Genomic DNA, 26,197 nt, shown 5'->3' on the forward strand with positions numbered 1-26,197 from the left:
CCGACACAAAGTCTTATTCTCCTCCACATCTCCTCTTTCATTTTTGGTTAACCTTATCTTATCCTCTTTAACCTTTCCCCGGCTCCCCTGTCTTCTAATCAATTAAGTAACTTCTGTGCGTCTATACTGTAACTTTTTATTTCAACTCCTTCTGCAGGAAATCAATCATTGTAGTCTGGGATTTTTGAAAAATGTAACAAGAAAGCTTTTCCCCCCGTATCCATCACTGCGCCACTCATGCAGCTTTTTCACTTCCTGTCTTCCATCACCACCCCATCGCCTCCATCAATCCACCCATACATTCAGCCGTGTGTTTGGGAGGTGATGGAGTGGGAAAGAGACGGGCGTACAGGACAGTTTCATAATGAAGGAGGAGGAGGTGGAGGGCTGGGGGGGTAGGTGGTGCTGATGGATGGCTGAACATAAGACAGAGGCATTTTTCTGACAACGGGTAAATAGTAGTTGTAGATCACCGCAGCTGGGAAATATTCCCTTGAGAAAAACACTTGAGGTATAATTTTCCATGACAAATGAAGGCAGTTGATGCGGTCTCTGATACGTTCCTCCAGACGCCATAGTGGACGATCACTTAAGGGGGCGCTACGCCTTACCAGCCTGGCCAGAGTCACTACGCTCTTCTCACAACAGCTTTGGTGGGCAAAATAGAAACATTAAGGAGAAATATGACGTTTACTTCGTATGTTTACCGCCACCAGCCTCTGAAGGGGCTGTAGTTTGATTCTCAATCAGTTTACGGTTCAGTTTGCCTTCCTGTGAAGTGAGTTTGAGTGTACTTCCTCTCCCAATCATTATTAAACAAAAGAAGAGGGAAGTCTTTCAGTGCACACTTTGAGATTTAAAAGGGAATTACAACCTGTGAATAGATTTGGAATAAGTGACAAACATTAAAACATAGCCAACCAACATCCCCCTTGTTCATAAGTTATTAACATTGATTTGGGCATCATTAGCACTTAGCTGTTTTTTTCCAACATCTGTCTAATAAAACACACAGCAACTTTGCTATTAGGAGTATCTTTTAATCTACATATTTCTAAACCCTTTTAAAGTTTACTCCACTGACATTTCCAAAGGTCTTGGCAGAAGAACGATGAATAATGCATTTCCTAAGTACTTCTGTTTCAATCAGAGCCCATCAACGAGTCCATTGTGTTTCCACCAGACCCCCGATGCACTGCAGTTGATAAGTAAACCCCTGGTAATGCTGCTCACACAACAGGCATACCAGTTTACACAGCAGTGGTCGATGTTTTATGTATATAATCTCACTAGTTACCCACAAAAGATCAGTCAAGTGACAATACATGATTACAATACAAGAGTTTGTACGGTTATAGTTTAAGAATACCCCAAATGATGCTGGTATCATGACACACCCATTCGGTTTTACTATTTCAAATGTAGTCATTTAGCAGACGTTTCTACCCAGAGCCCCTTACAGTAAATTCAGATACATAGGACCAGGTTGGTGTGCAGGTAGACTGTAGAGAGAGCCCAATATGCTGAGTCCAACTCAAAATGTGCTGCACTATATACAACTGGAGTTACTATAATGACTCTGATTATGAACCGTGTGGGACTGACTTCAAAAGTCTAACTTCATGTTCTCTCTTTACAGAGCCTTGACATTTCTCTCTGATGGAAAGAAACAGCGACTGGAACCCCGCTATGAGGACACCTGGTTAAACCCATTCAGAAGTCCACCTCCCCTCCCTCTGTGTGCTGTGCTTTCTGCCATTACAGGCCCCTTTGTTTTGTTCTCCCCGGCATACCATTGAGGTTTGGACCACCACTTGTACGGGTCTGCCAGCCCGATTTGTACATCGCTCTGGATTGGACGACGTCAGCAAACAATCTCTGCTTTCTGGCTGGCTTTCCGTTGCCAAGAAAGGCACACTGCCAAATGTATCCTGTCGTCCATTTGATGGAACGACACTTAATATGGATTTAACCGATTATCGGATATGCGGCAACAAGATGGATGTGGTAGCGTTCGATAACAACGTAAGCAAATCTGGAATGTCTAAAGATAGATATGGATCGAAAACATAAGTAAACATCATCTGGATATTCAACAGAAGGACTTGCAATGAAATAGCTAGCCTATTAAAAAAAAAACAGAAAAAGAAAAAAAATTATTGGCTAGCAGAAAATGGATAGAAAACAACAACAATAACTGATTCCTATAACTCCGGAAGAGCCTGGGTTGGGGTATGAATATGTGTTGCACAGATAAACAAAGGCCCTTCAGACTCCCTGCCTGAGAAGCTTGATGCACCACTGGACCTGGGGACTAACGCAAGGCCAGGCGGACTTGGATGAAGCTTGGCATGGGGACAGTTGAACTCAGCTGAGCTCATCTGTTCTGGATGTCCATCCACTAAACTGAATAAGAAGAAGAAAACAAAAGATCTACTGAATGCCCTCCGTCTAACTTTTCCACCGCCATTCTGGTATTAAACTTGACGTGATGGCACCTGAGCTGGAGTTGGAGATAAGACACAAAGTCAGACCGGATTCAGCCCGACAGCCTATATATCTGTTGGGAGTCGACCGGTACTGGCTGGACTCCTAGTGGCTGAGCTTCTATCTACGGGCCAGGTCGGGCGTCGGCTCCTACGGCCTGGAAGGGGGAATGCTACGGAGGGCTCTGTCTCTGAGCTCCAGCGCCTCACATGCAGGTTAGTCCTCTGCTGTTAGTCTACTGACCTCATAGCTCATACAGCGCGGGGGCTTGACCCTCCTCCCACTAAAGACACTGTGTCGCATCATCAGGAACAATTAGAAACACAAGGTCGTGGTCCATGAGTTACGGTGCAATGCTGCCGCCCTGGCACAGAAGGGTCCACCCTCTCTGCTGGGTCTCGACCCCCAGCTCAAGAAGCACACTCCCCCAGCGGGGGGTTCTTCTGTTGGGAGTGGCCTGTGATGTACACCGCTGTCTGATAAAGACTGGCTCATGCATTTCAGGATTTAGGATTACAGCGCAAGCCTCGCTAAACAAGCCGCCTTGTTACTACCCATTCACAGCAGGGGTCCGTTTTTTTTTTCAACCCCCTTACAGCCTCTCTCTCTCTCTCTCTCTCTCTCTCTCTCTCTCTCTCTCTCTCTCTCTCTCTCTCTCTCTCTCTCTCTCTCTGTTTCACTATTATGCCTTCTCTCTCTCTCTCTGTTTCACTATTATGCCTTCTGTTATTGATGTTGTTTATTTGGGTTCTCCTTTTATCTCCTTGTCTCCATCCTGTCGCTCCCCATCTGTGTGTGTTGGTTTGATGATATAATGAGCTGATATGGGAGGTGGCTGTGTGGCTTACCAAACGCCTCAGGGGCGACCTTACCTGCAGCACGGGGCACAAGTTCCCCTGCGCACACGAACACACACGAACACACACACACACACACACACACACACACACACACACACACACACACACACACACACACACACACACACACACACACACACACACACACAAAGTGTGCTTTTGACACACGTACAGAAACACAACACACACAAACACACAATTTAATTGACACAAAGACACAGACACACAATCACACGAACAATTCTGTGTGACAATTTACATTCACATATATACACACATACATTCCAGCATTTATATCATGAGACATAACATTGTTGTACATCAATGAATGCAATATAGACCCATGCCATACATTCATCTTCCCATATGACTTTTAGTTTTATTGTCAAAGCGCTATATATTTACATACATCTTGTGTTTTTACAGAAAAATAATTAATAATAATCGGGAAGGGACGTATAGGGGAAACAATACAAAACAAAACAAACAAATGCAAAAACAAATGCAGATAACTTATTGTGTTAACCCCCAAAATTCAAATCGATGGCCTCGCCTGAATTGATTTCAATGCCGCATTGGCTTGGGTTTGGAAAACACATAAGCTACCGGGAGAAAATATCAAAACACACACTGTTTGCATTGCGTCTTTGATCTTCGTGGAATTCGTGGGGAACCGGCGGTAATTGTTCCACATATGGTGCGCCCCGACGCCGCAGCTCCTGCCGTGAATAATGTCTCCGGTTTATACTGGCTTCTGCATTACAAAGTGGTTGTGTTTACTTATTCGGCTCTGCTGACTGGCGCTGGGTTTCTGGCAGAGAGCGGACCCAAACACTCGGACCCCGCACACACACACACACACACACACACACACACATACACAAACACACACACACACTCTCTCTCGCACACACACACACACACACACACACACACACACACACACACACACACACACACACACACACACACACACACACACATATACATGAAACATGCATGGGCTTGAACAGTGGACACACACACTCTATTGGTCTCTGGATAACAGCGATTGTATTATTAGAGCTGCACTGGGAGTGCGTGAGTAAATATAGCCCCATAAGTGGCTCTGGGAGGTATCTCAAGGTCAGCTCATTTCATTTTTAATTTTGAATTTATTTAACAGGCACCGTGGACAGTTGGATAGATTACTTTCCAAAAATTTTTTACAACGAAAGATAAAATGACAATGCCCAGTACATAAATATTATAACATTTTATAAAATAACAATGCTTAGTGTCTTAAGGGAGCTAATAGTCCTATGATTGATTTGATCTCAGCCATGATTTTAGTAGGGCTGTCAAGTTCTGGTCGGGTCATCGATGGGTGGCTCGAGATGCACTTATTTGACCAGATTCTCATTGGTCGGAAAATTGCTGGGGTTCCTTTCACGAGGAATTAATCCAATATTTTCGCTGGAGGGACAAATGGAGGCTTTTTGAGTGATGGTTGTGTTAGAAATAACATTATTTATTAATGTAAGAAATATGCTACGGTCCGTCGTTTCTGTCTTAATAATCGCTCTCTGGCTCGCCTGGTGTGCCGCCCGCTTTACATGATTGAAGCTCTGCCTTCACCGAGCTGGTCTCGGAGCAAGAATGGATCTGGAACCCACTGACCTTCTCCCAACAGCACCAACGTGATGCTTACAGGTAGAGTCGCGTGTGAAGTGGCCGATAAAGTTAATTTCGAGATAACGTGCATTTCAAATTTAAAAAAAATCTGACCAAACGATTGGTCTTAGAGTTTAAAACTAGTAAAATGTACTGATACTGCTGGGAGTAGAATAGTAAATGCCTGAACAAACAAATTCAGAACCCCTTGGGTTGCACTAGACTTGTGGAGACTACATGAAACTTCTTTTTGCATAATTAATAAAATGATCAAGGGTTGGAAGGTTATACTTATAAAGTAAATGTACAACTTGGCAGCAACGGTTGATAATTGGTTCCTGATGAAGTAAAAATATCTTAGGTTCAGTTTGACTGTACTAATTACCTCTTGTACTTGCTTTTCAAAGGTCAGGTGTGAATCAATGATTACCCCAAGACAATTTGGAGCTCACCCTTTAATTAGGATTTCAGGATGATGGAACTCCTTCATGCAGATTGATAAATACATGCATGCAGTTTTTATTAATGATATAATATTTATAATGTGTAATATCTAATGTGAGGCAAGACTTTGAGGCAGTCAAAAATGCTAGAAATGGCTACCATTAACTTATGCGCCAACTGCTCTCCTGTTCTGGCATTTACATCAATAAAGGTGTTGTGGAAATTGCATTAAAAGCAAAAGGACAATTTCTCACATTGAGCACACGAATGCGTGACTCGTTTATTTCGTTAGAAAAACCAGGAAGTGAAACGCGCTGGATTTAAACAAATCCAGCATGGGGCTCTACTTCATGAGACGTTCCTAACATTTAAAGGGACAGCGATCCCTGAACAACCAAGAAAGTAAACGATATGCATACAACAGTGTGTTGTATGCAACACTTAACAACCAGTAACAACATAGGTGAATTATGATATATTTTACACTCACTACACACGTCCCCCCAGAATTCACCGTCAGAAGAAAATAAAAACGAAATCATCGGGGAGGCGGGCGTATTAACCGGCCACAACGTCTGTGTCGTAAAGGAGGTCGAGGAGCCACAACTGTGGCAGGTGTCCCGCCATGACACGAATGTGGGGCATGGAGTGGGGGAGTTCTGGGAGGGAGGGCAGAGGGCCTACCAGATCCATATTTGCGCCGGGAACAACAATAACAGGGCTTTAGTGTGGCGGTGCACTTTGGCCCGCTGGCACTCAAGACAGGTTTTAGCCCAGTCCCCAACATCCTTCTTTAGGCCGTGCTAAACAAACTTAGCCGCAACCAATTCCTGTGACGCTTTCGAACCTGGGTGGGAAAGACATGGATGGCATCAAAAACTTGTCGTCTCAATCCCGTGGGAATGATTGGCCGAGGACTGCCCGTGGAGACGTCCCACAGGAGCGTGGTGCCGGCATCGCTAAAAAACACATCCTCTACTTTCAGCCCTGGAGTCGCGGTCCTCAAGAGTTGCACGTCTGGGTCTGTGGTCTGGTCCGCTGCAATGCAGTTGTAATCAAAGTCAAGATGGACTGCTCCTACCACAGCCCGTGACAGGTAGTTCACCACCTGGTTGTCCTTAGTGGCAACGTGCTGTAAATCCGTGGTGAACTCCGAAATGTAGAACAGAGGACGTTTCTGGTGGGCGGACCATGGCTCAGCCACCTTGGCCATGGCGAAGGTCAGCGGCTTGTGGTCGTCAAAAGCGGTGTCGACCTTCCAGCAGGGGACGAAAGTGTCTGATGGCGAGGTAGAGACCAAGCAGCTCCCGGTTGTTCCTTCCCTCAGTCCAGTCCACAGCATGCTTGGGCCTACCTTGCAAGGCCTCATGCAAGAGCCGCATGAGCTGGGCGGCTCGAGGGTTGAAATGGTGGTAAAAATTCACCGTGCCGAGGAACTCCTGCAGGGACTTGACAGTGAGCGGGCGTGGGAACTGTGCAACCGCCTCAACCTTCGATGGGAGAGGGGCTGCACCATCCTTAGTGACTCTGTGACCCAGGAAATCAATAATAATAATAATAATAATACATTTAATTTAGAGGCGCCTTTCAAAACACCCAAGGTCAATGATGGAGAGACCAAACTGGCACTTGGCGAGGTTGACAATTAGCCCATGAGCCGTTCAAAAAGTGTCCGGAAGTGCGCCAGGTGCTGAGATTTGGACGTGCTCGCCACTAGGATGTCATCGAAGTACACAAAAAGAAAAGGCAGCTCCCGTAAAACAGAGTCCATGAGGCGAAAAGATTGAGCTGGTTCTTAAGGCCGAACAGCATTTGCAGGAACTCAACCAGACCAAACGGCATGATCACTGCTATTTTGGGAATGTCCACTGGGTGTACAGGCACCTGATGATATCCCCGGATGAGGTCCACCTTGGAGAAAATCCCCATACCAGCCAGGTGTGCCGAAAAATCCCGTATGTTCGGGACTGGGTACCGGTCAGGCGTCGTTGCCTCATTAAGCCGCCGGTAGTCGCCAGGATTGGGGACGATGTGGAGGGGTGAGGCCCAGGCGCTATCGAACCGGCGGACTATAACCAGGCTTTCCATGTTTGCAAACTCAGCCTTTGCAACGGCAAGCTTGGTCGGGTCAAGGTGCCGAGCACAGGCGTAGATGGGTGGACCAGTAGTGGTGAGATTGTGCTCCACCATGCTTCACAGCAGACACAGAGAAAGTGGGCTGAGTGAGGGCTGGGAAAGCGGCAAGTAGACGGTGGAAGTCATCTGAGGTGGAGAGCATGCTAGACATGGAGTCGTATGGAGTCAGCCCCGCTGAGCGTGCACTCATAGGAACAAAATTTGACGGGGTCAATCAAACGGCGGTTCTTCAGATCCAGCAACAGTCCATGCACACACGAAAAAATTGGTGCTGAGGAGGGGAATGAAGACCTTTGCTGTAACAAAATTCCAGCCAAACCGCCGCCCTCCAAAACACAACTCAATGTACCTCCTTCCATATGTACGGATGGGACTACCATTAGCCGCTTCCATAGGGGGGCTGTGGCCGTGGCTGTTTGGCCATATCCAAACCGGCCGTTGGCCATGTCACACAGGAATCGCCGTCCGGAGATGCTGTCGCAGACGGATAGCAACCTGCTAGCGGGGCCGACGCTCATGGCCACTACCGAGCGCTGGCCCTGGCGTTTCCCAACCCGCCAAAACTGCATGGCGGACGGCATTTACGAAACTTCGGACCAAACTTTGCATGTTGAAAAAACACATGCCTGAAGACTGTTGGGTGTCAGAAGACTGCTGCCGACGAGAAGTGGTGGCAGAGATGAGCGTTGAGTCTTCCATTGCCACAGGAGCGATGTGCGCGGGAAAAAGCTTGGCCACACAGTGCCCTTGACCCGCCAGGAAAAATGTATCAGCCTCTTCAGCCAGTCTCCAACAGTCAGTGATCGTGGTGTTGGCTAATGCAGCTCTCACTTAGGAAGGCAGCTGACACAGGATAAGCTGAATGAAAAGAAAATCAGGTCCGTACTCAACCATGAGATCCAGCATACGGTCTATGAGCTCAGTCGGTTTGCTGTCACTGAGTCCTTGAAGTGAGAAAAGCCTGCTGGCTCTCTCAACGTCTGACAGTTCAAACGTCATCAACAGGTGGGCTTTGAGTGCCGTATACTTCTCCCTTGCCGGAGGATTTCTAAGGAGGCTCAGCACTCTGGATGTTGTTGAATTTCCGAGAGCTGACACAACATAGTAGTACTTCGCCGTATCCGTGATGATCTCCCGCAACGCAAACTGCGCTTCGTCCTGGGCGAACCATGACAACACAGACGATTCCCAGAATTCGGGGAGTTTGAGAGTAACAGCATTCACGGTCATGGTCGTGTCATGTCTCTGGATACGTCCAGCAGACTAACGTCAGGGTTACCAGTGTGGAAATTGCAATAAAAGGAAATGGACAATTTCTCATGTTGAGCACACAAATGCGTGACTCGTTTATTTCGTTAGATAAACCAGGAACTGAAAACGTGCTGCATGTAAACAAATCCATCATGGGGCTCTACGTCATGAGACGTTCCTAACATTTTTATGAATCAAGTTTTGTTCTAGCAAGTGTACATTCGTTTATCATTGTTAAATATGAGTTAAAAGGTGAAAGCTTGGACAGAAAGACTTTATAATTTACAGTGTCAGATGACTTCGGTAGATCTAAAAATACTGCTCCTACAACCCCACCTCTGTCCAGCTGGACAGGATTTAATTTGCTACAAGGTTGCGTTGAGATCGTAAGGATCTTTCTCTCGCTGTGCTGGTTGCACTTGGTGGGGCGGTTTGGTAGATTTGTGAGGTGAAGGAGCACGAAGCTTGTTGGCTCAATGAGTTGGAATAAGTGGTTGTGTTTCATTCATGTTCACCTGTTCAATAGTCCAGCAGCTACGTACTCAAAGAGCTGAGATCACAACCATGTAGCTTAGAAGTACCGTTTTGGGTGTAATGTTATTAATGTTTCAAGCAAATGGTGGGTTTTGGCATTATGGATAAAGCAATAGTATTCTGAAACAGATTTCATGACTGAGATGGAAGGAACGTTAAAAGTTTGATGAGCGTAGCTGCAGCTGCTGCCTCGAATGTCAGCCATCTTTGGCCAATGACTGATGTGTGTGTGAGTATGTATATATATAAAAACACATTGCAACTTCACTTTACTACTATACTTATATCCCTGAGCATCAAATATACATTTATATATACACACATATATATATATATATACATATATATATATACATATATATATATATATATATATATATATATATATATATATATATATATGCACACACACACCCACACACACATTGCAACTGAACTGTACTTCTGTATTCCTATCCCTTAGCACCTAAGGTATATAGATAGATAGATGGATAGATAGATACTTATTTATGGTTTATTTGATAGGACAGATACAGTGTAGAAAAACTGAGAGAAGCAATCCAATGCAAGTATCATAGTGCTTTGCACACCCGTCCCTAGGAGGGCTTTTGTGAAAAAGAGATTAAAGCAATGAGGTAAAAATGAGTTAAACAGAGTACAGCGCGCGATAGATAGATAGATAGACAGATAAACAATGAGCATCTTTAGGCAAACAGTGATTTCGAGCTCTACAAGCTGAATCTGTAAATAATTCCAGCTATGAAACAGTATATTTCACACTGTGATTATTTGTGAGTGTTCACTGGCATTCATAGGGCAGCTAATTAACACAGTCCCCCAGTTAACCTCACCACAAATTGGTAATTTTGTTGTGAAGCAGCCTGAGCTGGTTATTATAACTCCCGTTCCAGAACATAAATCGCCATCTCTCTCATAAAAACGCTCTCGCTGTCTGTGCCAAAAACCTTTCCTTGATGTAAATCTAAATACTAATAATAGTGTGATAATCCAAAATGCTTTGCTGTGCTGGCCTGTTATTTCTACGCTAGTCAGTGTGCTGCTGCCAGATGGGCCTGTGAGTTCCTGATGTGATGCCCATCATGAAGCACTCTGACCACCACATCGCTCTAATCACTGCTAAGACCCCCACTTCACAACACATGCTACCTGAAGAAAGGCAGACTAGCCACAGAATACTATTGTTGTTTCTGTAAAACACACTCGATCAGATCCTTTGTCAGATGGTACGGGCGAGCCATACCTGCTGTTCATTTGCGCGTTTACATTTTTTACATTGTTCATAGTGTCTACTTCTCAAACTTTACACGTACACTAGCTCTCTTGTTGGGCCCATAGCTGATTGGCTCAGCCACCCTGTCACCACCAACACACCACCAACAGTGTGTTGTTTGGAACAATGGAATACAGGGGAAAGACGAGTTGAAATGACGAGTTGCCTTGGTGGCAGGGTGGAGACATGGATACATAGCATGTAGTGTACAAGCACAAATTGGTCAAATACAATGGGAAAGTGGAATGCTTCAAATACAGTGTTTATGTGTGTGTGTGTGTGTGTGTGTGTGTGTGTGTGTGTGTGTGTGTGTGTGTGTGTGTGTGTGTGTGTGTGTGTGTGTGTGTGTGTGTGTGTGTGTGTGTGTGCGTGCGAGCGTGCATGCGGCCCATTTTGTTAATTGAACCCATGTCTCCCCTTGTGAAGCACAGGCCGCTTGCTTGTAACACCAGTGTCCTACAAGATCCTGACAAGGTGAAAGGGCTTCTTGGATATAAGAGAGGGGGTGACTATACAGGGGGAAAGGGCGGGCGGGCAGAAAAAAACAGATCTTGAAGCAAACCGAAAGAGAAACTGGAATGGAAAACAGATAGAAGGAGAAGGTGGAAGGACCGGAGAGGAGCGACTCCCACGCAGGGAGGGCCAGGGAACCAGAGAACACCATAGACAAAGGACTGGGAGGTATCAGGAAACGGGAGAAGAAAGGAGAGGGTCATGGAACCAGAGAACACCCTAGTCAAAGAACTGGTAGGTATCTGGAAAATAGGAGAGGGTCAGGGAGGTGGAGAGCATATACAACAGAAAGATAATTGACTTTATAATCAAGGAGGAGAGGGAGGAGAGCGCCAGACACATTAATTGCGCCAGTTGAGAAAACGAAACAGAGAATCGATAGACCTGGACAACCGAGATGAAGCAAGCCGGCGGGAGTAAAGGCATGTATTCAGATCCTCACAGAAGAAGAACCACCAGTGGGATGGAGAGACAACGGGAGGAGGAGGAAGTAGGAGATCATTTACACACCGCTGCTCGAAACACGATCGCATCGCACTCCCGTTTAATTCCATGGTCGGATGTCTCCGGCGGGACGTTGGTTGTATTCCCACTCTGCATTTGACATGCATATGGAGGGGCGGGGGGCGCCTAACATTGTCCTGCTAGAAACACACTTCCAAACGTCCCCCACAATCTGACCCCAATGCAGTCGTTATAAAAAAATGGAAATAGCCCCAGGGCTCCACACTGGACCTCAGAGGAAAAAGAGAAGGGGCGTGGATGTGATAGCAGGAATCCTGAGATGGATGAAGGGGTTAAGTGGCGACCCACAGCAGGGCGGATTAGTCACCGCACTTCGATCTCCGGCCGGACGTGACCAAGCAGTGCCGGCAGCTAACTCGGAAAGAAAACACGCTTAGATGAACAATAGATGAGCCACCGACGGGCCTGATACGCCTGCCCATGTGAAGGATGGATCTTACCCATGCACACACACGCAGACACACGCACACACACCATTTAACTTAATTTTAACACAACCGTGTCTCGGGCCGTAACCCCTCGTTAAGACACTCTTGAGAAAATTTGTTTCAGAGAAAAAAAAGGCAAAAGACGAACTGGTCGGGGAAATGTGCTGTGGAAGGTACCTGGAAGCAGACGAGTGCTTGCTCATGCAGCCGCTGCGTAGTGGATGGGCTGGTTTCCATGCACCATGGCTTTGACAGGTGTAATCATCACCATCACATGAGCAGAAGCCCTATGTGTTGTATTGACCTTCAAGACCAGAGACAACACAGGGAATTTGTTTGTATGTTTCTCAATGCTTACAAATATGTGGTCTCGGCTGGTACACACACACACACACACACACACATACTCACACAGCACATTAATGGAAATGGTGTGCAGCTAACTATGTGTGTGCATTCTTATATTTGTGTTTGTGTATGTGTGTGTGTCTTTCTGTGTGTGTGTGTCTGTGCCTCTTTCTGTGTGTGTGTCTTTCTGTGTGTGTGTGTGTCTGCGTGTGTGTGTGTCTGCGTGTGTGTGTGTGATGTTGCAACCCAGTATCACGCGATTTCATGCTCATGCGCACAAACGTTAATCTGTGAGCATCGTGTCCCAGATCACGATTGTCCGACTTTTTTAGTGCTGCACAGAGCGAAATGTAAACCAATGCATTCTGACCTCAGTGCCGCATTCGACACTGTAGACCATACATTACTTCTGGAAAGGTTAGAAAACTGGGTGGGGCTTTCAGGCACTGTCTTAAATTGGTTCAGGTCCTACCTACAAAATAGGAACTACTTTGTTTCCATTGGCGACTTTGTATCAGAATCAACCAACGTGACATGTGGAGTCCCACAAGGTTCGATCTTAGGACCCTCTTTATTCAACATCTACATGCTCCCACTAGGGCAAATCATGCAAAATAACAATATTGACCATCATTGCTATGCTGATGACACGCAAATCTATGTATCGCTATCACCAAATGACTATCGGCCCATAGATCTGCTGTGCCAGTGCATTGAACAAGTGAAGGAATGGATGTGCCGAAATTTCCTTCAACTAAATGAGGACAAAACAGAGATAATTGTATTTGGTTCTAAAACGGAAAGGCTTAAAGTAACCCAACACCTTCACTCTCTGTCCCTGAAAACCTCAATCAAAGCCAGAAATCTAGGGGTTATCATGGATTCAGATTTACATTTTGACAGTCACATCAAATCAGTTACAAAATCGGCATATTATCACCTTAAAAATATAGCAAGACTTAGAGGGCTCATGTCCACCGAAGACTTACAAAAACTTGTACATGCCTTTATCACTAGTAAGCTTGATTACTGCAATGGTCTCCTCACAGGTCTCCCAAAACAAACTCTGAGGAAACTTCAGCTTGTTCAGAATGCTGCTGCTAGAGTCCTAACAAAGACCAAAAAATTTGATCATATCACACCAATTCTGAAATCGTTACATTGGCTTCCTGTAGGTCAGAGAATTGATTTTAAAATCATGTTGCTAACCTATAAATCCCTACATGGTTTAGGCCCAAAATACTTAACTGATATGCTTCCACTACATCAGCCTTCTAGACCACTAAGATCCTCTGAGACCAATCTGTTAATTATCCCCAGAGTAAACACAAAACATGGGAAAGCAGGATTTAGTTACTATGCAACAAATAGCTGGAATAAACTCCCAGAGGATTTAAGACTTGCCCCAACTCTGAGCACCTTTAAAACAAGACTGAAGACTTTTATGTTTGCTATAGCTTTCTGCTAAAATCTTAAATACATTGCACTTTCTAAAAAGCTTTTTTAACTTTGCCTTTATTTTCTATTTTAATACTAAAATGCCTTTTTCTATTCTACCCATTTCTTTGCATATGTTTTTCTTTTACTTATCTATTATTTTATTTTATTGTATGACAATGTTTATATGTGAAGCACTTTGAGTCTGCCTTGTGTATGAAAAGTGCTATATAAATAAAGTTGCCTTGCCTTGCCTTGCCTTGCCTTGAATGGGAGCGTTCTCCGACAATTAACGTCGTTTTTGAGGAGGTCTGCTTACAAATCAGAAATGTTGATATATATATAACTAGATAATAATATATACAGATATGTAACTAGAGGGTGCACTGTACTATCTGCGCTCACCCCTTCTGAAGCTTCTCTCTCTTGTTTTCTCTCTCTGTCCCTCCCTTTCTCTCTTTCGCTCTCTCGTTTCGTTTTGTGCAGCACGTCAATTGTCGGAGAACGCTCCCATTCAGAATGCATTGGTTTACATTTCGTTCTGTGTAGCACTAAAAAAGTCGGACAATCGTAATCTGGGACACGATTCGATAGATTAATAACGTTTGTGCGCATGAGCACGAAATCGCGTGATACCGGGTTTGATGTGTGATGTGTGTTATCCTTTCTTAATTTTTCTGCATGACTGTAATATGTGTGTGTTTTATTATAGCCTTAATATCACAAGGAGAGTATCTGGAGGACGATCGGTGGGATTTTGGGACATTATCAAACCGTAGCTCCTGAATACAACTATGAAACGCCCCGTACTGCTGCCGTCCCCGGTTTATGTCATGCACCCACAAACGGGAGGGTTCATCGTTATCCTCGTCGTTGTCATCTAACGCCAAAACAAGGGCTAATTTTCTCATCCTCGATATTGTAACTGACACACTAAATTCCCGTAAGACCACTCTCTCCCACCAGTCTTGGCTGCGGACTCGCATCCAACTTCCTCTTGTTTGCGGCGGCGCTTAGGGTAAATATAAAGATCTGACGAGAAATTGACGTTGCTGCGCTGTCCTCCTCCTTCTTAATTAAAGGAACAGGCAGAGAAAAGCTCTCTCCTGCTGTGCTTTCATTAAAATCAAATTTAAAATCCCCGATAGTGATAAGACATCCATTATGTCGCCGCCGGTCCAGAGACGTGTCAGGTGTGCGCGAGAGACATAACGGACACTGGTTCTTTATTTAGAACGTTTGAAAGCAGACAAAGAAGAAGAAGAAGGAATTGGACACAAGGCTTCACTTGTTTTCAGAAGACGTTAAAACCATTCAGCTCTCTTCTAGGAAAAATCTGCTTGTTCGTTGTTCTTAGGTGTCCAACTTGTTTTCTTCTCTCATTAAAAGATTGAGGCACCGGCGCTTTATTGACTCGCAGAGAACGTGCAAGAGACATCTCTTTGTAAAGGCATGATTGCCAACTAACCTTGGACGAAAAGTACATTTTCTCAACGATGGTCACATTCAAACAACCTCCCCCTTCGTATTATGCTAAATGCTATTGAGTTGGCTCGCCCAAACACAGTCTTCCCTGGTGCCAAAGAGTGTCTTTCAAGATGGAGTATGTTGTCTTGAAAGCGATATGAACCTGGACATTTTTGACTCAGACTACAGACTGTGTTTGTACCTCAACATGACTATTGCTTAAGAGCATCAGTCAATCGATGAGTGTATGATTTTCTAATGTTGATACATCCTATTTCGATATGCTATCCAATCTCAACACCCAATCTCCTATTTCATGTGATTTGTCATTCAATTATGATAAATGAAGAGGATGGCACTTTGTGAAGGAATCAAAGAGCATTGATTCGTTCCGACATGATTGTTGTGCATATACAGAAACTCAAGCTGTAGGTTAAGTAACGGATAATCTCCTCAAGGCAGGGCAATAAACAGTTTGATATGCCCGGCTCGTGGACGCCTTACCGGTCGGCGGTAACCTTCCACGAGCCGGGCACATCAAACAGTTTATTGCCCTGCCTTGAGGTGATTATCCCATTTATTCTACTTCTTGCTTGCCAACATAATAAAACAATTCAAATACTTTAATAATTATGCTTTTTCCATGAGGTTAATATGCAACGGAAACGTTGTTCACTCCTCCAGTAAATAGGACGGACATTAGATACGACTTGGCATCAGGATGTATTCTAGTAGCTATGAACCAGAGAGCTAACGTTATGGATTGTACATATTTATAATTTGAAATTCATCCCAGCCTATATACCACAGATACTATAGGGTCTTTAGCAGGGGTTTTCAAAGTGCGAGAGAGTGAGCCCCCCCTCAGAGAAAAAATTTCAGCTGAGCCCCCCCCCCCCCCCCCTCCCCAAAAAAAAAAGTTCTAAATACCTGTGTTTTGAAAGCTATCTTAATTATTTTACACATTTTAAACATCTCTGATCATAATTTTAAAACATTTGAAACATATTTTTGAAACATATTTTAAACATATTTCTGAAACATTACAACATGCGTTTATAAACATATTTCTTAACACAATTTAACAACTTTATCTAAGCATGTTTTAGCTTAACCTTTTTTAAATAAATTTGAACATCTTAATCTGTGTAAACTGCCAGTTTACACAGATTAATTCAGGGTCCCCGACTCTGAATTTTCAGAGTCGAATAAGATCTGCCGTTTCAGTCCAGAGATTCGACTATTCGGCGGGGTTTGTTTACCGGCGTTGCTATGGTGACCTCAATTATTATAAGCAACTGAAAACGATGCCGGTTTGAAACTAAAACTGTGATTCTGAAAAAAATATAAATGCTATAAAAATTCCGTTTAGTTAGTATTGAAGATACAAGTGTGTAGATTTTGTTGTTTAATGGTTTGAATGATGGTAAACGGTTGAAAAATGAATGAGTACGATGTCTAGAAGTAGGTGTATCAGAATGGGCTGACGTCTTCAATGAAAACAGCTGAAAACAAAGCGGTATGAAACTAAAACTGTGATTCTGAAGAAATTTTAAATGATATCGAAATTCTGTTTAATATTATTGAAGATACAAGTGTGTAGATATGTTAAATGGTTTGCACGAAGATAAACGGTTAAAAATTGATTTAGTTATGTTACTTTTACAGTTGAAGTACGACTGATGATTTGAATCATCGACTTTCAGGTTTATTTTCGGGTTTATTTTTTTCTCACGTCGCGCCCCCCCTGAAGAACTCTGGCGCCCCCCAGTTTGAAAACCACTGGTCTATAGCATATAACCGTGTTGTCTGATTACAGTTTAATTAATTTTTCACAATTGAACAGCTCTCGTTATGAAGACTGAAAGGACAATTTGACTGGAACTACTTAGCAGGTATCCATATATCAGGGATTAATGGACACCCTGCAGCCAATCAGAATCGAGTATTCCAAAAAATTCAAGCCTCGTATTGATCTACTATTTGATGACGCTGTTCTCAGTCAGCAGCAAGTACAACTGACAAGTCAGCGGGCAACCTGCCGGGTTAATGCCCTCCTCCCAGCCAATCAGAATCAAGCATTCTTAAACGAAGTAGAATAAAATGTAAGTGGTCGACGTGATGTTAATAACAAGCGCAGCAAGGCCACACACAACCCCCCCCCCCCCCGCCCACACACACACACACACACACACACACACATGCTTTCATACACAAATACAGACACAAATGGGGACTTAAACACATACTCATGACCACAAGACTAGCCTTTCTCTAGTATCCACTTAAGAACGCTTTAACCTTCTCTACAGCAGCCCAGCAGTGTGTAACTGTGGATGCCAGTACAAATGAATGTGCGGCAGCAAGAAGGTTCACTCAAAGCAGCCGGTAGAGGCGTGAGGGGGATTGGGAAATCTATTTAAGAGCAGCGGAAATGGGCCGCCCAAAGGGATGATGATAACTAGGGATTGGGCTTTATTTTTCATTTTTATGAAAAGCAATTGACAGTGATTTCAGATAACTTTAATGGAGCAGTATGGCTTGGGCCCTCATCCAAGGAGGCCTACGGGTAGACGGTGAACACTGGGGTTCAAACCCAGGACCTAAACTCCGGGGGAGTCGGACCCTCGCCCCATGAAAATATCAAGGTCAACCACACTGGCAGTTGAATTCAAATAGTATTACAAATACCCAATACATGTACGATATATATTAAATAGCACAGCGTAGTGCCCTGAACCGTGGTGTCTGTAGACTACATTCCACCATCGCTCAGGTTATTAAATGTCTGACATGCTGCTTGATTCAGTAAACTGCAGTCAGAAGGACTGCAGTTGACATCACACCCTTTATCAAACTGACGGACTGAGCGACCGCCCAGGGTGTGAGTAAGCGTGAGAATACGTTGCCGCTTTAAAAGCAGATTCGATTCCGAGTTTGAATGCGATTACTTCGTTCAGAGACAACCTTCTAGTGCGGATTCAGAGTGTGAAGATCAGAGGTTTCCGTGTCGTTACAGAGCGTCCCCCGGGGCCCGGCGTGGAGCGGTGGGGGACATAATGGCGAGGCATGTCTAATACTGTTCAGGTTAACAATGCCGGGGGCTCTCCGTGCTGCACCGCAGACTCGGTTATGTAAGGGATCTCATTAGGCTCCCCTAACCTTTAGCTGGTTTGTCAACGGATTCTAAAGGTTATCCTGATGTCTGTGTGTGCATGTGTGTGTGTTATCAGGACCAGTGAGGATGTTAATTTTTGCACCAAAATGGCCAATCTTATTGTCAGACAGTCAGTCACTCAGTCAGTCACTCATTAGTTCCTAGCATTGTGTATTGTGTGAGGACCACTTAGATTGGTGTGATGTGACAGCTCGTCGTTATGTGCGATGCCATTACATTGCTAATCGCAGCCAAAGCGGGCGGATTTGTTTTCATTCAGCAAGAGGGTGGTGGCAGGCAAATTGTTTGCCTGCACATTTGTCCATAAATCTATAGTCAGTTAGGAGGATGCATTTAATAATGTGTGTAAACAAGGGGATCGACATTGGCATTGCACCATTTAGCCTGCTACATCCTATCCATTTAGCCTGCTACATCCTAGCCTGCTACATCCTATCCTATCCTACACAGACCTGCTTAAACACACACCAATACACACACACACACACACACACACACACACACACACACACACACACACACACACACACACACACACACACACACACACACACACACACACACACACACACACACTCATACACATAGCTTTAAACACAGAAATACACACAGAGACATTCACAGACACAGACACACAGATAACCACATACATACACACTGAATTTGACTTGACTTCATAGTATTCTGAGATATTGTCCTTTCGAGTGCTATGCTAATTTCCCACTGATGCAATTTTAAGTACTTCAAATTGGTTTCTGAGTTGGGAATTAACTTTGAGGGAGTGTTTTTTGAGCAGATTCACTTTTAACAGTTCTCTGCTTCTCTCCCTCTCTCTCTCTCCCTCCAGATCTTCCCTTCCAGACCGAGGGCTCAGCACGCACACACCGCGGCCGAACACACACCCAGGCACACACCCACACACGCACACGCACCACAGAAGACCGACGGATGGACAGATAGAAAAGAAAAAGAAGATGCCAAATCTCCACTTCTCACTCTGCAACTTCCTCATCCACCTCCCTCTTCATCATCATCTTCATTAAAATTGTCAGGCTATTCTTTTCTACATTTTATTTTATTGCTATCACGGCCATTTCATCAACATAACCAGGATCACGTGAGATCTGCCAATCAATTTGGAACCTGCAAAGCACCGGTTATAAATGAAAAGTGTTACTGATGAGCCTATAATTGGCAGTAAATATGACTGTACAATGTACTCCCTATGACCACCGTCATCAATACGTCGTCTTTGCCATCTTCATCACCATCTTCATCATAACAGTAGCTATTTTGGTTTTCACCCACACCGCCATCATCGCTTCCTCCCCCACCATTACCATATTAAGTATCATCTCACACATCCCAATGGGGGAGTCTGGTTGCGTTAGCACAACGTTAAAATATTCATTTGCACAGTCAACAAATTTCACTGACAAGGAGAGCTGGGAAAAGCCTCATGAAATACCATCCATGTTAAACCTGGTATCAGCCACTCCCTACCATGACAATAATACTGAGGAATCGACAAATTAGTTTTCCATGCGTTAAAAGGCATGCATGGATAACTTGACTCACAGCTTATCGTTGGGGTGTAAGTCTGTGCGTGTGTGTGTGCGTGTGTGTGTGCCAATGCGTGCACGTGTGTGTCTGTTTGTGTTGGTAAATCACATTCACTCTCATCATTGTTCTTGTTCCGAGCTCAGAGGGTAGTCAGTAACATTACAGTACAGACGGTACAGCAAAGACAGTAAAGTACGGGCAGTACAGTACAGACGGTACAGCACAGTAAAGACTTTACAGTACAGTACAGACATTGCAGCACAGTACAGACAATACAGTAAAAAAGGTACAGTACAGACATAACAATAGAGACGGTACAGTAAAGACAGTACCGTACAGACGGTACAGAAAGTGCAGTAAAGAACAGACGCTACTGACGCCTCACCAATGCTGATGGAAGACATATTCATACATGAGTCCCTCTCACTCTCTCTCGCTACTGCTCGTGTTCCTCTTAGCTTTTCTTTGGGCTTTATATTTTGTATGTGTACATAAAACAATTTCAAATCTTATAGTTTTGTACATGTAATTTTTATGGTGTGTTGACTTTTTTCTAATAAAATAAAATAAAAAAGATGAGAGACCCTACCCCTAGGCTTATTGTTTTTTATTCAAATATGTACAGGTAAACAAATCTTCTTCTGGTTTATTTAAATATGTATGTTCATATATAATATATGTATATATATATATAGACCTTCATCTAGTTTTCTCTGTTTACCATGGAAGGTACTGGAACTGTTTTGAAGTTCAGAGATGGCAAGTAGCTTTTTAATGAAGAGGCTAAATGGGTAATTATATTTATCAGTCAATGCCTTGAGCCTATCAGATGGTTAATAACATGAAGCGACTTCTTACCCTCTAGACTCATTTCCAATATTTTGTTAAGTTGTTAAGTTATTTTTTACAATGTCTGAGTGCAGGCAGGGCTTTGATTCCCACCAGAGATAATATGAATTTAATAGCAATGCTGTTGTGTGTCGAATACGTTCTCTCATCTTTCCTGCATCCATGTCCTCTGATATCATGTTTTAGCGTCTTGTAACGAAAAGGCAGTAGAACACTGATTTGCACCTGTCTTCAAGGGATGCACATTTATCGTAAGGTGTAATAGGAGCAGGGTAAAAACCCAAATCCTTTTATATATTTCTTTAGCGGTTCCTGTCCCTCAATTATTAATAACCCTCAAGTGGATTTTATGTGTAGCCCCGGCAGTTATAAAAGCCTTACGAATGAAACGGGCTGAATAACATTCATTATTCTGTCTTACCAAAACCTTCAAGCCCCATTACTATGTTAATACCTCATTCCACGGCCCCAACTGTTCATGAATGCCTGTTTCTTTTGATCAATAATCACCTATAAACCCAACTTTAAATATAAATAATCTTGTCTACGTGCTCCTACGAGTGTCTTAATAACCTTTACTGCGCGGGCTACATACAACGACAGTGTACTTTCTGCCTCTCTTCTTGTTCCTGCCACTTTCCTCATTCTTCATTGTCATATTTCCTCCTTCCTCTATCATCTGATAATCCCCATCCATGCCCTCTTATTTCCCCCGCGTGACTTTAAAACCCCATCATGTCGACACAGCCCTTACCCACTCCCCCTAGCCCCTGTACGCTCTATAGTTCCCTGATACTTAGCGTCTGGTGGACATACAGTCCTGCAGTACTTCACCCCCCTCCACCAGTCCCGCTTCACTCTTTCACAACTTTCAGTTTCAGTTTCATCACACAATCATCTCTTTTTTGTTGTCGCCCTACAACACGTTTCCATGTATGTTCTTCAAAATAATTAAGGTTGCTGAGAGAGAAGAGAGAGAGGCTGTGCTGAAGTGATAATATGGAATACTTTGCATCTCCATTAATACCTCTGGACCACTATTTAAAATAATATCAAGAAGAATATGAAATAACCAGGTTTAATTAAATATGTTCTGTGGATTAACCGGAAGCAATATATAGTATAACACTTTAAATATGAGAGGGCTTGATTGGTGAAACTATATTACAAGACCAACTCAAGCTTACATTCACAGAACATGCCTGTAATTTAAACTTGATATGAATCATTAAAATGAGTCGAGGTTTTGTGTGAGTATGTGGGTTTAGGTTGGATTCCTTTTTTACAAGCACATGCTATGACTTACTATAGTAGAATAATAAAAAATAAAAAAATAAACCAAATGCAATAGTAATATCCATTTCCTTATTGTGTCGGCTGGTATGAGCAGTATATTGTCTATCACGCATCTATTATGGTCCAATTCTCACCTTAAACACCACTAAACTTCAATAAGGGAGTTGAGAGCCATGAGCTAAATGTCATAATTGTCATTTTACTTTAAAAATGTCTTGTATCTTATATAATACATACATATCCTCTTTTCAAAAATTAAACGAAAGAGCCAAAATGTTTCCCTCACTGGGTAAGCAGGCCAAATCCCTCCTGATCACCGTGACAATTTAAATGACATTAAAAATGTAACATTTGTCACATCTTCTCAGAGAAACAGCTCTGGCATGCTTTTACCCAGCAGCGGCAGCCAAGAAGAACACAGGGGACTCTGTCGACATCAACTATGATGCAGCAGCCGAGAGCTGGGATGGATGGAGCCCATCTGCAGGTAAACGCAAGTTTACTTTCTGGTGGGGAGACTTAGTAGTTGGCTGGGAAATGTCCCACACACACGCAAGCTTGCGCACACACACACACACACACACACACACACACACACACACACACACACACACACACACACACACACACACACACACACACACACACACACACACAAACAAACACCTGCACACATACAAACACTGGTCCAGTATTCATCTATTGATCTTTTAATATGTTTTACAAGCTTGTTTAAAAGTTTAAGAACTCCTCTGGGTATTTCTTGATTTAATCAAAAAAGCAAAAAAATGGAATTAGTTTCAAGGTTGATTATGATTCAAAATGTTGATGAGGACCAGCCAGTACATATTAAAGTGAAGAGAGCTGCATAAAAGGTCACACCTCAAATATGATTAATCTGCACTGTGCGGTGTAGGCAAACACTGTACTATGGCATCTGGCTATTATCAAAAAGCAGGCTTCGTCAACAACAAAACCAATTACACACGAAGCTCGACCGAAACAACGCACAAAAAAAAAAGCACTGCAACATGGTTGATAATTAAAGCCATAGCATCATTAGTGAAATCCATTCACATCTGTAGGATTAGCATGGTCGAATTCAGGCTTTAAACAAATCGATTAACCGCATTAGAAAAATGTACACACATTAAGATTGGTGCGGAGAACGCAGCTTTTGTTTTTCTTGACCTCTTTTCATTTTGGTGTTTGCAGCAGGGCAGCTCTAAGCCGCTCTGTTTTTCAGTCATTACTAATGAATTGTAAAACCAAATTAAATTTTATTTTAACTCAGTTTGTCCTTGTTTTTATAAAGCTTTGACACTGAAAGTCAACAAACATTGGTTTAAGGTTTTTTGCATTAACTAGAGCGGTGATTACCCACGGGGTTCATGCATATAGTGTGAACATTGATTTGGTAGGAATTAAAAGATAGTCCAGTCATCATTAAGCTGGGAACAAGGCCAGGGTCTGATTCACTGAAACGGTCTCATCTCTCTCGAGCATAGAGCTGCTCAATGCAACCTAGAACACATGAACGATCTGGACATCATGGGATTATTAAAGACCATGAATTCAAAGCGATCAATGATATTACAAGGTCAACATGATATACACTCTACGTGATCCAGCGGTCTACTGTAGTGTCACCTTTGAACCCTCCCGAGTGAAACAGAGGGGAGGATGCCAACATGATTTGGGTGGGTTAAATTATGATCTAGTGGATAGCTTAACCTCTAGAAGAGGCTCTTCAGACAGCCCCGAGCTCTCTGGCATGCCAGGGAGGGAGTTGAAGGCCATTGTTTTTAATCAGTAGAACTCAACTTCTCTAATCATCCTCCGACTATAGACCAAGCCCGATAATGAGGGTGGTTTCGTGGGGAGAGATGAAGAGCTGAAGATACGGCCTCTCCTATGGTTTTTATATTAGCTTGGATGCGCACCACAAGACCGCATCAAGTTTCCATGAACTAATTAAACCCAAAGTTATCGTCCCTATGGTGGGCCGGCACCATAGGGACCATCTCTTATTTTTCTTCTTCTTTTACACGAGGGGCCTCTGCTGAAAGAATGCCTTGTGATGAGAGAGGGGGCCCCTGCTGAACCAGGGACCTTTTCTGGATAGAGCCGTACCGAGCTGGGTTCTGACAATTAAAAAGAAGAGAAAATGACAGGGTTGTTTGTTTGTGAATAAACCCTGTCCAAAAGTTTATCAGGACTAATGCCTCCCCTTTAAACCCCCAGCTTCCCTCATGCAGCCCCCTTTTGCCACTAACACTGTTGTTATTATGAGTGATTGTTCTGCGGTGCAGTCACTGAGACCAATTTACTGGGAGGAATATTTAGTTAGCGCTTGTTCAGTAGACCAGAGTCACACCCGTATACATGTATAGTACTAATAATCCTTACAAAAACAATAGGGATCCAACCTGTTGGCTTGGACCCCTAATAAGAATAAACTCAAGGCTCCAGCGGGCTTCTAATAAAGAGCTTGTACGTTTGTTTCTCCCAGAATAAGGACTGAGGTATTAGGATGCACAGGGTCCATCTTAACAGGATACCGAGCCAAGACGGAGGAGGGAGTTTCACAGATGTTCCCTCCCTCTGAGGCTCAAGGGAAGACTATCTGAGATGGAGGTTAAACGCTTCATCATGGACTGATATCTGCATCACTGCAGTGGAGAGGCAGCACTGTCAACGAGTATGTGTGTGTGTGTGTGTGTGTGTGTCTGTGTGTGTGTGTGTGTCTGCGTGCATGTATGTGTGTGTGTGCGTGTGTTGGCATGTGTGTGTGCGTTTGTGTGTGCAAGTGTGTGTGTGTGTGTGCATATGAATAAGTTTGATGTGCCAGATTAATGTGGGAAGGCATCCAGCAGGCAGCAATTTTTTGGATTCCTCTCTGACCTGGTTAATTAATCAGCCGCATGAGCCCCCTGGTGGTCCGCGTCTTTTCTCCTCTCCATACCTCCAAACTCTGTTCACGTATCTGTCTCAACAACAACCTCCGTTCCTCTCTTTGCTTTGCTTGCATTTCTTTCCATTACCTTCCATTATCAGTTTCCTCTGTTGAACCACCTAGAACTCCAGTGCGCCGGTTAATCTCCGCAAAACCACGGAGGCGCCCTATCATCCGAGGGGTTGAATCCCAGCACAGAGGGGTGGATCGCGTCCCGCTTGGTTATGCTGATGACGATACGTTCATTCGGACGGACGACCTTCCTACTGAGGACGGCCTTTCTTCTCCCGATCAACCTGGCTGGACTTGCATGGCTGATACTGCTGTCGTTGTGTGAATGGGTGAATGTGAGGCAATCATTTGAGTTAAAGCCCTTTGAGTGAGAACAGGTTAGAAAAGTGCTTAATAAATGCACTCCATTTACCGTTCACCCCTCTCTGGGAGTCTCTGGGAGGGTGACCGGCAGAAAGCAGCCAAGACCAGGATCTCTTTGGAGCTCTGAACCCAAGCCTTGTAATGCCAAGCGGGGGATAAGCAGAGGGATCAACATGACACAGTTACCACTTTTCCACCAATATGGTACAGTTTTTGTTTGAGTTTGCACACCTTATTTGATAATCGTTTGGAGCATTTAGACCATAATTGTATTGGTTTGGAACCCGAAATGTTGATTCGAACCATTGGAACCAAAGATTAGCATGTTCTCCGTGACCTGAAGTAGGAAACCTGACGACATCAGGGGGCGTGTCGTACTCAACAGGTTGGAAAGAGAGGATGGAAACAGAGAGCGTTCCTCTGCCATTTACTTCCACTGTGCAACGTGCACTGTTGATGACTCATCCCTGATGGCGATGGTTCCGCTCAGAACCGGAGGAGGCACGGCCGGGTTAACTAAATAGAATCCTGAGCAGAACCACAGCTCATTTGGGGGGAAAAGGGCTACGTTTGGTCTTCTAGCCTTGCACATCTTGCATGTGCATA

This window comes from Gadus chalcogrammus, chromosome 16 (genome assembly GCF_026213295.1).
Source record: "Gadus chalcogrammus isolate NIFS_2021 chromosome 16, NIFS_Gcha_1.0, whole genome shotgun sequence".
NCBI lineage: Eukaryota > Metazoa > Chordata > Actinopteri > Gadiformes > Gadidae > Gadus > Gadus chalcogrammus.